Here is a 22,206-nt window from a genome sequence, read left to right as displayed (position 1 = left end):
GTCCTTCCAACTCTCCTTCTCTCTCTCTCTCTGTCGCTCCCCTCCTTTCTCTCCCTCTCTCTCTTGCTCTCCGTGTGTGTTGATGGTTGAAGGATTTGCGTCCCACGCAGCAGAGGAACTATTCTTCCTCATTTCTCTTGACAGGCCATTCCAGGGCGAGCTCCAGCCCCGAGTGTGCGCTCTCATGAAGAAATATGGCTGTCTGCCGCCCGCTCCTCCTCCTCACTGACTCCCGCGCCTGGTCAAGAGCACATGTTAGGACATTTCGACAAGGTCTCATTAACTCGCCGGTCTTTAGGGGAAGGGAAGTGAAAGAACTGCCGACCAAATGCAAATGGTAATCCATGTAGAATAATGCCTTTTGCTACAGATGGGACACAGAGAGCATGGGAGATGTATTCAGATGGGATGGCACAGAACTGAGGTGTTTGACTATACCGATTAAAAACCGTAGAACAACCAAAGAGGCTTTTCGCTCGAGCTTTACAGAACTTTCATCGCCTCAACTGCCACTGAGTCGCAGCCGACTTTGGGATTGAGCAGCCATTCTGGAGAAGTTTCTCTCTCTTTTTTTCTCACCGTGGTGAAAGATTAACGCTAATCAGAGTTCTCCGAATCTGCTTGTTTATCCCACTTTGCACTTGGGCTCTAAGAGCCTTTGCACGCACTCAGACACAAACATTGCACGGCGTCAAACACAAAGCCCCCCGGCAGCCATCTCTCTGATTACAGAGGAGCGCGGCGCTGCCAGCCGATGCCGATAAGTGCGCTGTTCAGAGCATCTCCTCTCCTCTTCATCTGCAAATCAGGAGCATTATACAGCCAGTAAACAGGCACAAGTCAGAGCCATTTTTCTCTTCTTTAAAAAAAGATGAAGAACAATGCCATTTTACCAAAATCGATTGGTAATACTTCCTCATCCTTTGGTTTTACCTAATCCATTCTGGGTGAACTGCAAAATGGGAGAGAGGAAGAGGAAAGAGTGTTTTGTGAGGCGCTTTGTATTCTAAGGAATTTGTGTGTGTGTGTGTTGTGTGTGTGAGTGTGTTTTGTGTGTGTGTGTGTGTGTGTGTGTGTGTGTGTGTGTGTGTGTGTGTTGTGTGTGTGAGTGTGGATCTGTGTGAGTGTGTCTCCCATTTGTGTGTCTGTGTGTGTATATGTGCTCAAGTGTGTGTTTAAATTATTGGCCGGTGTCGTTAAGCTCTTTAGTCCGTCTGTCTAATGAGAAAGGAGGAGGAGGATTACAGCGCGCCGCAGCCAGCGTGTGTATCTCAAGTCTTATCCTGCAAAGAGTGCGCCTCTACCACCGCAAAAGTGCATTCATTGTGCGGCGGCGAGCGAGAGAGAGATCGAGAGCTCTTGGCAGCAACGTTAAGTAGTCTGCGGAATTACCCAAAGGATTGTGTTTGTGAGGAGGCCAAGCAGTGGTCACAGTATAAAAGCACCGCGCTCGGATCCGTGGAAGCCACACTGGCTCAGCCTCTCCGCTCGAACTAGTTGCGTGTGTAAAGTGGTGCAGGCCCTTTACAGGCTATTAATTCCGAAGTTGGCCAATCATTGATGGCAGGGGTGGGGAGGGATGGGGGGAGGTTGACTTGCGTGAAAAATGGCTCACACTTGGCTTCTTATAGCTGTAAAAATAGCAGAAGGTTCTTAACTATCCATAAAATCTTTCAATGGGAGATGGGGAAATTAATTAAATTAGTGCATCCACCGCCACATGACTCTCTTTTATGCTTTCATGGCCTTTTTTGGTGAGATCGGGGGGTTAGAGAGATGAATGTGACATTAATATAGTGTGTGTGACATACTGTTCAACATTCAAGCAAATCCACTATATATCTGAGAGCGGAAATCCACTGTCAGAGATCAACAAGGTCGTTATGAAGAGGCAGCTATGAAATAAGTCAATCATGAATTTTAACAAGTTCACACTGTTTGTTTTCACACTAAGTTGACAGTTGTAATGGGAGATTAGGGTGGCCTCAGATAAACTCATTATCCACAGCCACTCATAGGAACATGGTGGGAATAACGTCCATTTAGAATGATTGGCTGCTTGCTCTTTTGTGTGATTGGGATCTGCCAAGCCAGGGTACCTGCCTGGTGTAATGAGATTTCATTCAGTAGGAAAAGCTTGCCTTTCATAAACCTTGACCCTGTCGGTATAAGTGATCAAGCAAGCAAAAACGGGTCTGTATTCAATTAATTCTCAAGTATTAACCATGTGAAACATAATAGTGGATTATTTTCACAAATAACAGGTCAATTTAATTGTATTTTCTTCAAAAAGTCTGTTCCTTTCTTCTATAAAATGTAAGAATTTAAGAAAAGACGGCATTTACCTGTGTGAGCGCGCACACACACTCACACACACAATCTCGTATTCATACATACATACACAGAGGTACAAACTGAAACCAAACCGGTGCGGCGTCTGAAAGCAGCACTGTGGAGGGAGGGATATTGCTCGCACCTGAGCTTGGCCATTGGCTGGCGGCGTCCGCGTCGTATATGATGATAAATCTCACACAGGTGTCACACCCCCCAGCCGCAGGTGAGGATTGATGGGCTTGGAGAGAGCGATCCATCATCCCGGGCAGGTGGCGCCGTATCGGAATTTCGGAAATCTGTTCCCAATCACGGGCGGAGGCGGGCAGTGGCGAGGACCCCCCGTCTGCGCGGTGTTACCGGAAATCAATGCGAGGCACTCAAGGTCAATGTACTGTTAGAAGACTCCTCCGTTCCTGACGGATGGGGCCTCTCTCACACACACACACACACGCACACCGCTGACTGCCGCGAGGAATTGACAGCTCTCCGTCCCCCTCTCCGCATCCTGCTGCTGCTAGGGGAACACGGAACGCGGAACACAGAAGGCGTGTGTGTGTGTGTGTGTGTGTGTGTGTGTGTGTGTGTGTGCGTGCATGTCACTGTGCCTGTCTGGGCTCATTTGGGCCGGCGTGTCCTCTCCGCGTGGGTCTGACGGCCGTCTGACGCCAATCTGGTGCCGGGCCTCTTGCTATCGGATATCTGATCACGGGCGTGATGCGTGGCAGCGCCTTGCTTCTTATTCTTCGATAGATTACCTGGAAGTCACCTTGTCCTCATTACCTGCAGCGCTGAGCCTCATAACTCCTGACAGCTTTGATTCTGTGCAGGGGCGCCACACGGTGTGGTCCCTCTCACGGCAAACTGTGGGGATGAGGGTCAAGTCCCTGGTTTGTGTCTTTGGGAATCACTTTTGATCCCATTTAAAGATACTGTAGTTCTCTCCCATTTTAGAGACCAGTGTTTCCCAAGGCTGCAACAAGCACGTCAGTGCTCAGAGTGGGTATATGTGTACTGAACAGAACCAACTGAGATTACAGCAGTTTGAAAGGACAGGACAGAAATGTCTCCAGCCATGGCACAGGCTAAAAACATCTCATATCTGCGATCAAGTGAGAAACTTTCTGTTTGAGCACTTGAGAAATGGGAGATTTGAAGAGCCCAGGTGTGATCATAGAACAGGCCACAAGGTCTACAGGTCCAGTCCAGCAGCTGCTGCCCTCCTCCCGCTCCTTGTCACAGGAGATCCACGGCGCCTGATCTCTGGTGTCAGTGTTGTCCTGCTCCCCTCTGCCCAGCTCCAGAAGTCCCGGCCTCCACACGCCACCCACCTCCCCACCCCAACACCCCCTCGCCAAGGTGACCCACTCGTGCCAAAGCCTGCTGTCGGTCAGTGTGTAAAAGCAAAGTCTATTAATTCCCTCATTTCCTTGTCTCTCTCTCTCTCTCTCTCTCTTTCTCTCTCTCTCTCTTTCTCTCTCTCTCTCTCTCTCTTTCTCTGTCTCTCTCTCTCTCCCTCCCCTCCACTCCCGTTGGATTTATGACTGCACCTTAAATGCAAATGAGTGCGTATCTCTGGAGCAGCCGTGTGGCCACTCTCTGGGGCCGGCGCTCGCTCCCTCACGCTGCAATTTGGACAAAGGGAGGTGACCCGCCCGCAGCCTGGTCACAAACGGAGGAGGTGCATCAGCCACCGCGGCCCTGGTGCTTTGAAGAATGGGCCACATTCTGCCCCTACATTTGCTACAAGTGTAGTGAGCTGAGGCCAAAAGACTAATTGAAGATTTCAATCAATTTATGTTCAAATTCATTCGTTTCAAGGGGGGAAAGATTCCTACAGTTCTCACAAAATACTAACCAGAAATGAAAAATGAAATATGGAGGTTGTGAGGTTGAGAACAAAATCATCGCCAAACATCTGAGCAATTGTTATATTCTCGTCTTGAAAATGGTGTTTATGATGCATGGTGGAAATTGGACAATTTCTTGCCTCAGTGGTTTGTTGAGCTCCAAGCTAAGAAATGTCCATTTAAAAGGCTCTAATTATTCTCCATCTTCGCCATTTACCGTCAGTGTCTGCCAGAATAAGAAGGAAATAGAAGAAGCCTCCATTTCCATTATTTCCTCTGCTAATGCCAGGGTGCAGTGATGTATTGTTGCATTTATGTGGTAAACAACTCCGGCCCAAATATTGAACCAGTTCTGAGAATGCAATTTCTATTTAGAGGATAGTATCCGCTAAGGGTTTACATATGTCTTTGTATGTAAGTGAATATCATGCCTTTCTTTATGGGTTCATACCATGTACAGTATGCACACAGCAGTATGTACATTGTGTGTGTTTGTGTGTGTGTGTGTAAGTGTGTGGAGGGGGGATGGTATATATTACATCCTGTTCCATTTATAATCTCATATTCCCTTACGGATATCTGTGTGTATGTTTGTGTGTGCATACAGTATGTGTGTGTGTGTGTGTGTGTGTGTGTGTGTACATAACCTGTCAGAAAACACAGTTGGAGGTGTTGTAGCTGGCAAGAAGCCACATCCTGGTCTCCTCTCTAGGTTCAGTGTAATGGTGCTTTAATTGAGAGCGCATTAGTCCCAGTCATATCTATATAACAGGCTAATCATCTTTAATCCTGATGGTGTCATCAACAGAGCCTATACGGCCTGCCCTCCCAGTCTGGGCCCAGTCCAGTGATGGACAGTGCTCCTTCAGCCCTCCTACACATCACACACACACAAGTTCACACACTTACATTTTAACGTCCGTAACATTAAACACTATGTCATGATATCAATATATCATTAATATAGTCTTCCACAAATCAGACACCATGGGATGCATGTAGCAGTGTTCAAGCAAAGCAGTACTGAAAGTGTAAAATAACCAACCATTTTCCACCACATTGCTGCAACAAAACAATGAGTTTAAGCATACTTGAATACTTGAGCTAAACCTTATCATTTCAAAAAGAAACAAAAGGCAGTGAAGAGTATGCAGATTACATGCACACATGCCGGAAAGGCATGCTCGCTGGAACAAGAGGGGGGGAAAGAGCTTTATTTCCATCCCCTGCCTGAGACAAGAAAGGTCACACATTCACAAGCCTCTTAAACAAGTCACCAATATTAAGGATGAATTCCAGAGACGAGCCCCTGGCCTCTTAAATAACCATTTGAATGTAATTAACTGCATATATCAATGGTGAGGCCGTCATATTTGTGGGCAGCCGAGCGTGGGTGCTGCTAATTCTGAGTTGGTCACTGTAAAAAGCCACGCTAGAGGAGGCAAAGCTTTGATTACGGTGAGAGGCCCGCGCTCTCCAGGTCTATTGCTCCAACCTCCTGCGCTGCGATCAGCTATTAAGATAAAGCAGCAAAACTTAATTCAGCTTAATGCCGGGCCACAAGCTGTTCTCCAAACAGCCATGGATTTGCATTCCTGAAAATTTCATTAAATTACTACTTTTATAGACTTTGGTTTTTAGCTGTATTTGATATGCAGAGACTCATGATTTGCATGTTAGGCTATGCATTAAAAATCGGTGTGATTTCTAGGTTAGAATGAAATGAGAATTTTTTGTCAGTCCTTTGCACATAAAATCACCCTACAATAGTAATTAAAATATAAGCACTCCAGAAACAGTGAAAAATACAAGACAAAAGAGAGAAGTAGAAGAAGAAATGATTTCACAAAATTAGCACTTTATTCATCGTTTATATACTGTATATATCGACATAGTCTATAATGTATTCCATATTCCAGTGAATGTAGATGCCAAACTGAACAGGTTTAAAGTGTTTAATGTCTGAATCACACTCATATTAATTTGTTCAGAGCATATGATATTAGAAAACCACTAATATGTTAATATAATTGTGGTGTATTTGAAGAATCACCAATATTATTCATTTAATTATATGTTTTAATAATTAAGGTGTTTGCATATAGCTAGCAAACCCATAGTAAGACTGAAAGTATGTCATCCACAAAGCCCAATATTATGATAAAGTTAGTCAAGAGGTTCTCCAAATGTGTGTTTTATAAAGGACACATTTTTGAACAGTATGTGTGAATTTCCACAAACCATGTAGTGGGGCCAGTGTATTGCTGGTGTGATTTAGTTAAATTAACACATGTAGTGTAAAATGACCAGGAGACAAGAGTCCTCCATCCTCATTAGGCCTGAGCGAGTCTACGGGGAAGCCATATTTCACTGCCACATCTCACCTATTCATAGCATGGGCTGGGGGAGTATGCACAGGGAACTGTGCAAGATCACCCTCAATGCACACAAACACACACACACACACACACACACACACACACACACACTACACTCTTACATACACTTGTATACACACACACACACAAACACATGCTAACCTTAAAATATCTTCCACCTAAGGTGAACGCTCACCCAGTGAAGAGGTAAACTTGAGCTGGTGGATATCATCATGAAACACAGTACTAAGGTAATGTAACATAACCCTATGGCATATTATGTGCAAAGTTGTATGAATTTTTCTACAATATGTTCAGTATGTGTAAAAACCTGACCCTGATATGAGGGAAAGGCCTTTTTAATCATTGCTTATAAATGCCTAAACACAGTGGTGGTCATGGCACTCATAGTAGAGACCTGTACAAAATACGTCAAACTTCAAATAAAGAATTTTATAACCTTACCTGCCCTAATTAATAGGCCTGTAGGAATTCCCTGTCTTTAAAATAAAGGTAAAGCCATTGCAGAGCATGCCTGGCAGTGATGGTCATTCTTTTTGGAAAGGCCAGGTTTACGAAGACACTCAAAGTAGCCTCCTGGTTCTTCAACTCATTGGAGAGCAAAAGTACATAACATAAACCTATGCATAACCTCACGCATTTATGTATGTATGTATGTATGTATGTATGTATTTTTGTATGGCCCTCCTCCGTTTGTATGTCTACAAAATTTTCATTGTAAAGTTCAGTTTGTTCTCAATCTCAGACTCATGCTAACTAATGAAACACACTAAGATCAGAGCAAAGCAAGACTCAGATCTTCTGATGTATGTAAAGGTCATCCTGGGACCCGAGCCGTGAAGACGCAGGCTGTGACTGGACCCAAAGCCGCCTGCTGAACTTAATGAAAACAGTCAGGGCTTGCTGTGCAGCCTGCAAAGTGACAGTGAAGCATGGGTCAGAAGGCAACACATGCAGGAGGCAAAGCAGTTTTTACACAAGGCTGCGATATAATGGATTATATAGGTCACTTGAAAGGTGGCATATTTTTCATAATCACTTTTAGCTGGGTGGCTTTTTCCTTTTTTGTTTCATCATCTTAATGAAATAAAAGAACTCCATGTTACCATAACCTTGCTTTGACCTACACCTCAGGGAGAAGACCCGCACAGCAAATAAAAATAAAATACTGAATTTAGAACATTGTGAAATGGCAAACAGTTTTCCGTGTATGTCTTTGTTTATTTTGTTAGCCAATTAAATCCTATTTATCAAAACAGAAATGGTGACAAACAAGCAACATTAAAAAAGTAATCAAGTCTGCCTGTACAAAACTATCTCTGTCCCTGTGAATCAGAATCGAAGCTTTTGACTGACAACATTTTGTTGCTGACATGACCGAACTTGAACGTCATAAAAAAGGGACTCATTGGATGTGTAAACCAATGTTTTGATACGGTATATACATGCATCTCTCCCTCTCTACATGATGTAAAATGCCACTCACCATATGGGCCTTTTATATCCCCCCCAGAGTAGCGTTTACAGCACTGAATAAAAGAACATGGGTATGATTTTTATGACGAGGGAGATTACCGCCGCTTTTTCACGGCACACATGTGGCCAGGAGCCACTAAATGTGACAATCAGGAAATAGTACTCCTCCTTAAAGGCTGGGCGCACAGAGGCGCTGGGCCACCCGGAGTCTTCCAGGCGAACCTCCCGCACGCGCCCCGCCACGCGCCCCACCACCTACACCATGTTCCCCGCAACCTCCCATCTGTTCACGTGCGCTGTGGGTTATGTGGGAGAACACTGAGACACATTAGTCTTTGGAAATGAGCTGCGTTGGTGGAGGTGTTGGCAGGACACAAGGTACTCAACTAAGGATGGAGACTTAATGGCAGATGCTTGGCTGTTCATGGCTGTTCAGTTCATTAGATGTTTTCTGTGCTCTCTCCCGATATGAACTAGATATTGATATACAGTATCTGAAGTATTTTGAAACAATTTAATTCTAGTTCACAATCTGATTCTAGTTTGATTCTAGTTTTGAAACAATTTGGGATCTATAGTTCAAAACATACTTTGCTAGGATGCAGTAAAGGTTTGTTAGTGTATGAGATTTCGTTTTAGTATGGGCTGCTGTGCACACCCTTACTGAATGTATGATGTATGTCCACTCATATTCAGCACACTCTCTGCTCCCGTTACACACACACACACACCTAGTGTTCCCTGCGCTCCGTCCGCCAGATGCCTGTCTGTGTGGCGGGACGCTCGTTCAGCAGCTGGGGCCGAGGCTCATTCGTGCTCTCGCACAGCACCACACATTTGGGCTGACGGAGGGGGTTCTGATGGCCCCCCGCTTCTGGTGCCTAATTCTACCTCCTTATGCTTTAATGGGGCCCCTGTAAAATATTGATAACTCATATCAGCTGGGACTTAAGTGTTTCTGGCAGGGCATCAGCGACATGGCGTGATAATCCATAACAATCAGCGCTGGCCACGTGCCGAGCCCGGGCATCCAGGGACTGACCACACACTGGGATGCCACATGCCAGGCCCCGCTCGGCTGCCAGCGTGGACACGCACCCAGCACACCGCCAGGTAGAGTGGACGTGCATCCAGCAGCTCACACCTGCCGTGTGTGTGTGTGTGTGTGTGTATGTGTGTGTTTGAGAGAGAGAAGAGACAGTGATGTCACATTAACATGTGCACTGCTGTACATGAAAATAAACATTTTCTTATTTGTTCTTACTAATTGTTTTTCACAACTGGATTAAGCAGCACATGTTGTGTAAATCTCTGTGATGTCAGATTAAATGAAAACGAGAGTAAAATGCTCTTTAATTAAATTAAACGACATTTGTATAATTTAGCACCATTGCCCGTCCTCCTTCTGTCATGTGAGTTAGTGTCGTAGAGGGATATGGGGCTGACATCCATCATGAGCTCACAGGCCTGATGGGTCTCCTTTAAAAAGCGTCGTGCTCATCAGTCTTACTTTTGCAGCTTCGCTGGTGACCATTCCTGCCTTTGCCCTGAAGGTGAGGACTCACCTCTCTAAGGAGACGTGACCAGACAGGGGGCCAAAAGCACACGTTTGGCCCTCGGCTACCGCCATGATGCGGGTCACTCCTCTCTCACGATTAACATCAGACACAAAAACAAACAAACAGGGCTTGGGATGCTAAATAAGAAACCTGCTGAAGTCACAGAACAGAGTGGAGGTGAGCACAAGTGTCATCACTTACATCGCCAAGATGGAGAAAATGGTCATCTGTTGGAACAGGCTGGGACAGGTGACAGTCTTAATACATGTTTTTTATCTTCATGACATGAAGAAGAGAATTTAATATATATTTTTGCTTGATTATGATTCTGTGAGATGTACAGGGCTCGCATAGTCTAGCCATAATTTATTTGTAAACTCAATCCACAATTGGTTGAATTGAATTTAGATTGTGTGTAGATAAGACCTGTGAGACACAGAACATGGTTGAAAAAAAGAAATTCCATTCACATTTGGAGTACTAAGGATCAGCATCTGACTTAACACTGGCTGATTCCGTGCCGAACAGGGAGCTTGATTATGCGCTTGTTTTTGAGCGCTGGTGTCGGCACAACTTCCCAACCAGCCCAACCACTCTCTCTCCCCCTTTATCTGAGGAGCGTGTTCTTCAAATTCCCACTGAGTGCTTATCTATTTATGCGTGCTATTTATTTATGAAAAATATCCCCTGTTAGTGAAGAGGGTCTGTCAGCAGTTTCTCCCAGTCTCAGTGCTCCGGCCCCACCCCCCGGACTGGTGAAGTTACAAAGTTAAGCACACTGATAGTACTAAGCCGCTGCTTTGCTGCATGAACACATTCGCGTCCTCGCGGGGGATGCGCTGCCAGAGGTAATTGCACAGGCATATCTTGTGTCTTATTAACGTGTTTTTAACTAGAACCACCAAGGTCTTAGGTGTCAAACTTATTGTTTGCTGTATGTCAATCACACATACAGGATATTTGTTTAAAAATCCAGGGGTAAAGTTGGATTAAAGCAAATATTTAGTCACCGAATATCCTGTAGTTGGTATCATACCGGTGAATTGAAGATTAATATCAAGATTATTTTGCATAATTTTCCTGTAAATTATTACCTGAGTAAAGAAACATGAAACAGCACTGAAATTTAAAAAGCAATTGAACAATAAACATCCAAAGATAGATAGATACTTTATTGATCCCCAAGGGGAAATTCAAGAAAGGACCTAATATGCGTTCTCATAATGGTGTATCCCCTTGCCAAGTGGTCAAAATGTAAACCATACATTTATTGTATACAGCATTACACCTATAGATAGCTTGTACCATCTGAACTCTATATTTACAGTATGTAGAAATATCATCATGTAGTCGTGCCACACACGTTGAAGCTTGCATGTAAAATTCATGTTGACTGCATTCAACTCTGCGCCCATGTACGCCGGCACATGATCCATCTGCAAAGGATCCGATGTTCCCTGATCATAAATATTAAAAGACCCGCTCTTGTGAAGTGCCATCATTAGTTTGCCTTCTTTACATTCTGGGAGCATTGAGGGAAGTATGAATGGAACTGGCATCAAACAAAGTGGAAATACATGAATAATTGCCCACGTACAGTATGTCAGCATTGTAACATGAGCTACTACTAGTACTACAACTACAAGTGGAAGCAGGTAAAGAAACACCACAGTCTCTACAGTACAGTCTACAGTGCAGACATATTGAAAACAGTCACTTTCTTCCTCAGTGTCCTCACTTTACACATACAACACAGGTTCACCCGGCAGTGCTCACGCTTCTGGTAATTACCACTTAGAACTTACAAGTTCCTTTGAGTACATGATGAACTACATGAACCTGCGTGTTGACAATGGCGCTAATGGTGGCAGGGAGGGGAAGGTGCTCGTGTAGTAATGAATGGCTACCCAGAGGTCAGTGTGGAGGATAGTAGTCCGGCAGCCAATCCCAGGCTCTCCGAGGGGCCGGAGGAGGAGGCGGGGAGGCTAATCTCAGAATTGCGGGGTATTAAGCTCTAACATTATTGTCTGTTTGATGAGGGATTAAATGTGGTAAATCCACGACTCCATATGGGATTCCTCATTTAAGATAGCGCTAATGTTCCCCCCATAGCTTTCCGTTTGTATACCCACACACTCTCCATCCCCTAACTCTCTCTCTCTCTCTCTCTCTCTCTTTCTCTTGCTCGCTTTCTTCCTTCTTTCTCTCTCTCTTTTACTCTCTTTTTCTCTCTTTTTCTCTCACTCTCTCTGAATTTCCCTGTGATGAAAGCTCAATCCATGCTCCTCTGTTAACTGTTGGCAGGCTGACAATTTTTGGTTGTATAAATATTAACAATTTCTTCCCTTTTCATACCAGTTATCAGCACCTATGATGACACTGCTAAGTTGGGAGCATTAAGACACAGTTACATTGATAGGAATATCATAGGCATTATGTCATTAGTCTTAAAATAGCTGTTCACAAGGTAATTAACGTGTGAGTTGATCCACCTTTCTCACTTCCCAGAGTGAAAGGCAGAGTTTGAGGCCATTGTGTGTAGGCCACCCAAGAATTGAATGGTATTAGATGCCACTAGTGTCTATGTGGAAGTCTGCTTGTTGAAGTGACTGAGCTACATACTTTCCCCCTAATCTATATCAACTTAATAGATCCTCATTACAATCTTTTTTTTTACCTCTAAGAAAAAATGAAGAGAAATGTAGGAGTGTAAACACATATTATATTCTTTAACATCACTGCAACAAACCCATACAGGCCCAGGTCACTGGGGACTCAATGTAAACAATGAATTATTCTGTCCATTAAGCAGAATAATTTATGGCTGTGAACACAAGGGCAACTGTGTACTGACAATTAATATTTAATGACAGAATGGATGAAACAGGAGAGTGAAATGCAAAATCATGCTGTCATGTCTGGAAGCTTAGAGGAGAGTCATATCATCATCACAGGCATTGTGATTATATGATTACATTTTAATATTGCTCTAGGAAGCGATGGAGCCTATTTTTTTTATTTTAATCTGAAATATCTCCCCAAAGATCTTCCAAATCAGCACATGTTTCAGAAGTACATTCAACAGCTCCCACTTTGTAATTTTTAGAATAAAGCCAGAAGACCTGCCATTATACAAATGTTTCTGTCAAAAACATTTCTGACAAAAGAGTTTTGTGGAATTTGTTCCTAGAACACAACTATATTTTTGTTCTTTTGGGCCTCTAAAAAAAGGTCAAGACATTTGAAAAAGAACAATAGAACTTTACAACTTGAACGATGAAATGTATAGATGGCATCTGTGCCTCCCGTCTTACCAGATTCAACCACTTTCATCCTTTTCCTACAGGATTTCAGTAGGATTCTGAAACAGACCTGCTACTCATTTTCATCACATATACAGAATACACACACACACACACACACACACACATGCATACTCTCTCTCTCTCTCTCTCTCTCACACACACACACACACACACACGCACGCGCGCGCGCGCGCGGGCACACACACACAATTATTTCAAGCAGTCACACATAAACACATAAAATACATGCCTCTGATCCAGGATCCTGAGCAAGAGCATTCACATCTCACACCGCTTCTCTCCCCTCCCCTCCCCTCCCCACAACCCAGTCCAGCCTAACCACATCTATAAAAACTCATCAAATCAAGTCAGAATCACGCAGGGGAAAAGAGACAGCTGGAAAAAAAAAAAAACAAGTGAAGGCAAGCAGCAGAGACAGAGAGTGAACGACGGAGCGGTGTGTGTGTGTGTGTGTGTGTGTGTGTGCAAGTCATGAAAAACAACACAGAGGAGGCAGAGAGAAGACAGGAGGAGAGACAGCGAAGGGCAGGAGGGAGAGGGGGGGGCAGAGACAGATACTGTAGAGGGAAGGAGGAAGAGTTTTGTCTAATTTCTGAAAGACAGAGAGAGAAAGAGAGCGAGAGAGAAAGAAAGAGAGAGAGAGTAAGTGAAAGAGAGAGATGGCAGCATAATGAATAAGCGCGGTGCGTAAATCAGCCGGCCATATTCTGAGGGCTGCCAGAGACGCGCACTCTCTCAAATGGGCATGTTGACACTTCTTCCCCGGCACCATTTAGAAACAGTTGGCATCATTAATTGATGGTATTGCCAGTAAATTGGCAACAATGAAAAGACAAATTATGAGTGGAGCGCGCGCTACAGAGCGAGGATTTACAGTATTTGAATAATTTAGACCCCCGCGGCTCGTTTGACAGGGACTGTTATTCTCGGGGAAGGCCCCGCTGCTTGAGGAATTAAAAGCTGTGGATGAGCCGGTGAGTCTGTGAGCCGTTTGACTAATCAGCCTCCCTCTCTCCCTCTTCCCTACCCCCCACTCCACCCTCACCCCCACCCAGTCAATAAATGACTGCAGCCGCCAAATGAAACAGTAAATTTGGTTAGGGGTGGTAAATATTTAGACGAGGGGGAGGGGGGGTTGTTTAATGAATCAGGCTGGTTGAGGAGAAGAAGATTGAATTGAAATGTCAGTCATGGGGAAGAGAGGAAGAGCGGGAGAGAGAGAGAGAGAGAGAGAGAGAGAGAGAGAGAGGATTTGAGGAGGGTTGGCTTTGGGTTGGTCTGGTTGTCAGACTGTTGAAGAATATGAGGAAATGCTTAGTAATGGCACGGGCCTGTTTGGCAACAAGAGATGGAGGAGCATCTCAGCAGAGTGGGGGTGGATGGGGATGTGGACTGGAGGAGCATCTCAGCAGAGTGGGGGTGGATGGGGATGTGGATTGACTGGAGCAGTGCAGAGAACAGCACTAATGTGCTGCCCATGGTCCCTCACTTTGGATCTTTGGATGTTTTATTCTTCAACAGGGGCAAGTCACTCATTTGGTCACTAACAGGAAACCATGTTGTTGTCCGATCAGTGTAGATTTGACCATTCATGAACTAAACAGGGAGTACAGGTGCAGTAATCACGGCAAGAGCTGAGTAACACCTGCCTTCATAGTCTCATAATGGTGTCCGATGTCTACTCATTTGAATGATGTTGTGTGCATGTTGTAGCATGGGAAATGTAGCATAATTACTCTATATACCATGTATTTGTTGTCAGCTTTATTGCACCATTCTCCATACATCACTGAAGTCAATTTTGCATACAACATGCTCAACTTTGAATGCTGGCATTTGGTGCAATAAGGGACCAGGGACTCTAGTCTCTACTCCCTAATGTAACACAGGGGACGAGGGACTCTACTCATTGTGTCTAAAGCTCCCACTTTAATGGTTGGTGATACACAATGTTTTTTACACCTGACGAAGACCTGAGTGGTCGAAACGTTGTGTATCACCCACCATTAAACTGGGAGCTTTAGACACAGTGTGCGGATATCTTTTCTTTTGTTTTACTCAGTATTCCTAGTATCCAGCACCTAGAATCAATATAGATGTGCGTACCGTACACCTCTACACTTCTACTCTAGTCTCTACTCCCTAATGTAACACATGGGGCAAGGGTCCCTCACCAGTGCTCAGCCTCTCTCTCCAGCACTCCAGGGAGAGCAACTTTTTTGTGCATTGACACAAAACAAACCCAAACCACCAGGGGAGAGCAGAAAGATGCAACTCTACTCCCAGCGCTCACTTCACAGGTCCCAGAGTCCTGCTTCATGTCCGCAGAGAGGGCGGAGAAGGGGCACGGCGCCACTCTCGCCACCACACACACCACACACACACCACACACACCACTACAGAGCAGCACGGTGGCAGGAAGCCTACAAGGCGAGCCGGCAGTGTAGCAAGCACATCCTCCCCAGTCAGCGAACTTGACAGTGCGGGACTCCCAATCTGTCCCCCTCAGCACTGCCCAGGGACCCCAGAAGGGTCGTCTCGTCCAGCGCGGGCTGCTCTGAAACAGCAGAGCCCCCTCTCTTTGTCGGCAGAGCCTCTCATTTTCCGAGGACTATTTATCTAATAATGTTCCTCCATCCCTGCCCCCTGCACCGGGCGGGGAGGAGAGCAGCGCTGAGTGTCGGTTGGCCCCTTTAATTATTTTATGCCTAGGAGACAGGTTTTAAGCAGAGGTGACAGCAGGCCGGGCAGGAGCTGACAGGTGGGGAGACTATTAAAGTGGAAAAGGGGGAGATGCTGTAACAGGTCTCAGACTGCAGGGAGCCTGCGGCCATGGGGACGCTGTGTTGTTGGGGGGGGGGGGGGGGGAGGGGGGTTAACCAACAGCAGCTCTTAATTACTGACAGAGAAAATTCATCAAGGAGCACTGGGGTTCTTCAGAAACACAGAGATTGGGGTGGAAAAAAGAGGGAAAAGGAGGGGGAAAATGGAGGGACTTTGGGGGATTGGCAAATAATGGAGTCGTAGCTGGGCAGTAGCCCGAAGAGTGGAAGACAAGACTTCACATCTCTTCTTTTCTTTTCTTTCACTCTCACACTCAGCTTCTCTTTCCTTCACAAACTGAACTCTCTCTCTCTCTCTCTGTCCCCCTCCCTGTCATTTTCTCTCTCTCTCTCTCTCTTTCTCTTACACACACACACAAACACACACACACACACAGACACACACACACACACACACACACACACACACACACTCCCCGAGCCCATACAGAGCAGTAGTTCATTAGAGTTGTGGTTTTGGTCCCTGTCTACCCCCTGGCGCTGCGCTGTCAGGGATAACAACACAACTGCTTGTAGCTCTTCCTGTTGATAAGCCGGATTGAAGAAGTGTACACACACGGATCATACATTTTGAATTTGTGTCCCATTGGTGCTGCACAAAACCCTACTGCACCAGCTCTAATGACAAACGCCGAGCGCTGCAGCCACTTAAATCTCCAAGCTCACCCACAAAACTCTTCTGCACATATCCTCCAGGCCTCCACTTGCTCGCTGCCTCACCACATTTCTCACCAGTGTCAACAGAGGGACTTTTATCACAGATCCTTACACATGTGATTTTCAGAAGGCAAGATCTGAGAGAAAAAAAGATGTAGTTTAGGGAGATTGGTCGGGGTGTTTTTTGTGGTTGTGCAAAGTTAGATTGCAAAGGGCTGATCATTGTGAGAGAAATTTGACACGCAATAGCTTGTAAACAGAAAGGCTGCTGTCACTGATCACTGATGCAGTTACAGTATACTGATTAAACTAAGTGTGCTACACTTAGTTAACTAACGACTGTGCTACACATGGCAGAGGATACAATGTCATTGGATTAACACTGAATAACTAAAAGAAATGGAAGGAAATAACTGTGCAAGTGTGTGGAGATTGCAACTACAAATCTATATCTTTACTCAGGGACAAAGATGGAAAATACTACAGTAAACAAATCATTGTATAAAGCAAAGCAAAGTAAAACACACAGCAGCAGTAACATTAGAGGCCATACATAGAGACCCGTACAGATATAGTTGGTAAATCAGAGAATTACATTTGCTGTTATTCTTTATGAAGACGAATTAGCTCCCTCTCTTTTAACTGCCTGTGTAAAATGCCTTCCCATGGAGAAAACAATGACAGGCCAGGGGAGGGGAGAGGAGAGGAGAGGAGAAGGGCCTCTGTCCTCTGCTTCCCAGAGCGTAATTAGATGAAATATAATTCAGTGTTATAGACTTGTGCTCAATAGGCCTCAGACTGGCCCATAATGAACTGTCATTACTTCAGTACACATCCTTTTCTCCCCCATCCAAGGCCACCGCTCCGCCTCACATCACTATATTTAATTTCCCGCAGTTAAGCTAATATTATTGCCTCGATTCCCTGTCCGCTGATTTAGGAGCGTGCATGTGTGTGTGTATGTGTGTGTGTGTGTGTGTGTGTGTGTGTGTGTGTGTGTATGTGTGTTAGTGGGTGGATTTGGTAGCTGTGTGTGTGAGGTATGCAAGAGGGATTCTGGTGTTTATGCACATGTGTACAAGAGAGATATGTACAAAACATAGATATTGTGTGTGCATGTGTGTGTATGAGTAGGTGTGTGTGTTTGTGTGTGTGTGTGTGTGTGCATTCAGGCTTCATTGCCATGCAAAACACTACACCTCAGTCCAACCCATTCATTGCTCTTCATGGTGCTGAGCAGTAACCCAATTAGGCTGAAATCTGCATTTAATACTGCAATGAAGCATCTTAATGAGTGGACCAACCATTACAGGTCCAGTCCATTATTTTATACTCCGATTTACAAATAACACTCATCACATTTATTACAGTGGCCCAGAACTGGAGGTGAGCAGGAGTAGATGACCAGGGCTTAAAATACATTTGGATTTCAACACATACCAACACTTCCAACACACACCAACACTTCCAGCACACACTAATACTTCCAACACACACCAACACTTCCAGCACACACTAACACTTCCAGCACACCAGCACACCAACACTTCCAGCACACACTAACACTTCCAACACACACCAACACTTCCAACACACACCAACACTTCCAACACTTACCAACACTTCCAACACACACCAACACTTCCAGCACACACTAATACTTCCAACACACACCAACACTTCCAGCACACCAGCACACCAACACTTCCAGCACACACTAACACTTCCAACACACACCAACACTTCCAACACACACCAACACTTCCAACACTTACCAACACTTCCAACACACACTAACACTTCCAGCACACACTAACACTTCCAACACACACCAACACTTCCAACACACACCAACACTTCCAACACACACTAACACTTCCAACACACACCAACACTTCCAGCACACACTAACACTTCCAGCACACACCAACACTTCCAGCACACACTAACACTTCCAACACACACCAACACTTCCAGCACACACTAACACTTCCAGCACACACCAACACTTCCAGCACACACTAACACTTCCAACACACACCAGGAGGTTGGGGAGTCCGGAGAGCAGATATTGTTCACCACCCAGCTCAAGCACTATGTGATATGCTCAATTTTCATCTGTTGTCTGTTCTTTTTGTTGTATTTATGTGATATCAATACTAAGAGATGGACAGTTTGACAGTAGTGCGACTTATCAACACTCATCAGCACATTTTAGATGCAAGGCATATTAGTTATGTATTGTATACATGGGTGAAATACTACATTTAGATATGTATCCTGCAATATACAGATTTTTTTCTATCATTAAAATGCTCCAGAAGAAAACAGTTTGCATAATTTACATTGATTTGCCTATGTGAATTGTCTTCACCCCATCTTGACTGCTTATTTTCAGGGCAAGGGTGAGTACGAGAAGAGAGTAGAGCTTCTGGAATAGATGTACATTTAAGTGAAATCTGTCTGCCCTCTGATATGAGACACTGGACCTCTTAAGCTCACACATTTACTAATTAACCTCTCTCTCTCTTTCTCTCACTCACTCACACACACACACACACACACACACACACACACACACACACACACACACACTCACACACTCTCTCACACATGATCTCTCTCTCTTTCATTCTTTCTCCTCCTGTCTTTCTTTGGATCCAAGCAGCCAGCATAAGGACCTACAAGTGGGCAGGACTGTCCAATTACGTCTAATTGTTTTCAGTGGGGCAGTGGAAGTGTGTGTGTGTGTGGGGGTGGGGTCTTAGTTTTCCTCCTGCCTGACAGGATGGCTTATCCCTCCATGGGGCTGTCATGTACACCCGCACCCCAAAATCATGGCTGGGGGAGTGGGGTGGGGTGGGGGTGTGCTGGAGGAGAGACAGGCAGGCTAATTCAGGGAATGCTAATGACTGAGCTTGGGCTGGGCTTCCCCTGCTCTGTGTGAGACTGAAGGCTCTCTGCCCAGCCAGGGCTTGCAGCCTAGCCCTGTCCCATGCCACGCAGAGCTCTCACAACGCAGCTGTTCTGCTGCTCCTGTACTGCCACCACACACTCTCCGCCACATTACAGCACAGCGCCACACCGCACAGATCTACAGCACAGTCCCCAGACCTGTGGGACACAGCATCCTCCTGCGCACATCACCATCCTCACAGATCCAGGCACAGCAGGCTCTCCCACCACAGCGTTATAATGATGCTGATTACAGCATAATGAATGACATTTGTGGTGACATTTGAACATGATTAGCATAGGATGGCATATACATTCTGTTTTATGATTGCAAGAGATTGCAATCGCAAGTGACGGCACATTACATCATTCTGTACATTATAATGTATGTATAAGACCATGAACACATCATTAGGAGCAGAGATAAATGTGTGTGAACACACAGACAGACACATCTCTCAAACCAATATTACCTCTGTAGGATTTCTGTGCCTCTTTAACCTAGAGGAATACTACGGGAAGGATCAAGGGCCATGTAAAAAGGGTTTCTTTCCAACCAGTGCTTAAACTTGAGTTAAGAAACAGCCAGGATTAGACTAGCAGGGAGGACGTGTCTGGAGGGGTTGTTGTATGAGAATCTGGGATAGGAAGATGTTCATGAGACCCTGGGGGAGTATGTGGAGGAGGATGCAGTGAGGTGCCACTGGTAGAGTAGATAGACACGGCAGCCTCAGTCCCACCTGTCCTGGGACGAGTAGAGAGACACGGCAGCCTCGGTCTCACCTGTCCTGGGACGAGATGAGGGCCTGGAGGCTGCAGTGATGGGGAGCTGGCAGTAGAGCAGTTCAGCTACAGGTATGCAGCTGAGGGGATGATCCACTTTAAACATGAGGTAGTGCTGCAGCTTCCCCCATGTGTGTGAAATGTGGTGTTGTGGGTGTTGGGAATTAAGTCACACACACACTCACACACACACACACACAACACAGACACACACACTTCATGTATCCCACCTGGCCACAGTAGCCAGAGAAGTCCTGCCATGCTTCTGATGTTAAAAAGTCAGAATGAGTGCTGTAGTGTTTGTGTCTGAGCCAGAGAGCTACTGTGACTCCTGGGAGGATAGTTTAACAAGTTATTATTAACTACCCAAAAAAAGGAACGCCGTGGTGCCATCACACAAACTGCTGACAAAAGAGTTTTATGGCTCGTGGTGCGTGTTGTTTTTGTCTTTATTGTTATTAATTTTGAAAAAAAAAATGGAGAGTACTTCAGGGGAAGAGGCGCTAATTAGAACACAGATCAAAGAGGTTCCCTAATTCATCCTTGTGTGCTGCAGAGGGGGAGAGGGAAAATGGGCTCTTTTTATGCAACCCTAAAAAACTTCAATCCCGCCACACAACACAACAGATAAATACCTAGAACATCGTCTGGGTCTCCGACATAACGCCCCTGAAAATGACTTTCCACGCAGTCTTATCTCAGATTTAGCATCATAAACAACTACTTCCCCCAAACAGCGCCAGAGCCTTGTATTATTATTATTGGCAAAGAAATGTTGTTTCTACAGCAAACAGCCCGAGTGTACATTTCAAATGGCAAATGGAAAGCATCTGGTAACAAACAAATAAGTTAGCACTGTAAATAGAGAGCAGTGCCACAGCTCTCACTGCTTGTTGCCCTCAATCCTGCCTGAAGTTGCCAAGGGATAGAAAACTCATCAGGAGGAACTGAAGGAAAACATCCAGATTAGTAGCATATTTTTCCTGATTGGAGATAGACTGACATTCTGTGGATGTATTCTTAATCGTATTCAAAGTGGATGGATAGATAAATAGATTCCTGCTGATTGGTGAAAAACACAAGCACAAAACATGTGTGCTGCCTGATCAGTAGCAGTATTGGTATAACCAGATCAAATACATTTCTCATTCAGCCATGCATTCTTAAGGAACACTTTCAAAGAAGACTGATACCAATCTCAGGTTAGAATTGATTACAAAGGGTCTTTCATGGCTTCAGACACGTGTGAAAGTGGGTGAAGGTCAGTGATCACCGCCTTATCACAATGTGTGATCTTGGACTCTGTTTGCCTGGACGTATCCAGGTGTGGCCAAGATCCTTGAGCGCTAAATGATTGGGCTCAGCTCTGATGTGACACTGCATTGAGTATCCCTTCGATAGGTCAGCATCCCTCCTTCTCTTCTCATTACCTCCGGCGTCCCCTCCACGTGGCAGCCCGACGCCATCAATCCGCCCCATATGCATACATCTCCATAAAGTGCATGGATTTTCTTTTAATCACACGCCGTGATGATGAGCGCTTTGGATGGGGGCCTTCGATCTCATGGGTCGTGGGTGTTTTCGGTGAGGCTGTGCCGTAAATGTCGTGCCAGCTCGGTGATTGGCAGGTGACGTTATGGGATGAGGCTCAACATGTCGGAGGATCTTCCCAAGCTAATGGTAATCTTGAGTGAGCTGGCCAGATGAATTATTTTTTTTCTTCATTTCTTTGTGAGAGAAGAAAATCAGCACCATTTGTCAAGTCTGATTTGAGGTTTTGTCAATGTGGGTAACCATATGCCATGTTGTATGTAAGTCTGTCTCAACATTAAGAGCATGGAGTTGATTCAGGAGGGGACAGGAGCATGTACTGATGAAATACATCTCCAATCTGGACCGTAAGTCCACTAAATGAATGAATATAAGTTGGAATGGGACCTCTGTGTAATTCACTGAACTGTAAGTTTTACAATAAGCAACAGCAAGTAACAGCACGACTGTTAGCTGGAAGACCCTACAGATATAAA

Source organism: Alosa pseudoharengus, unplaced genomic scaffold, assembly GCF_046254945.1.
Source record: "Alosa pseudoharengus isolate Yale_2024_CS ecotype anadromous, Long Island Sound unplaced genomic scaffold, YU_APseudo_1.1 YU_APseudo_1.1_scf_10, whole genome shotgun sequence".
Taxonomy (NCBI): domain Eukaryota; kingdom Metazoa; phylum Chordata; class Actinopteri; order Clupeiformes; family Clupeidae; genus Alosa; species Alosa pseudoharengus.
This window is presented reverse-complemented; position numbering follows the sequence as displayed.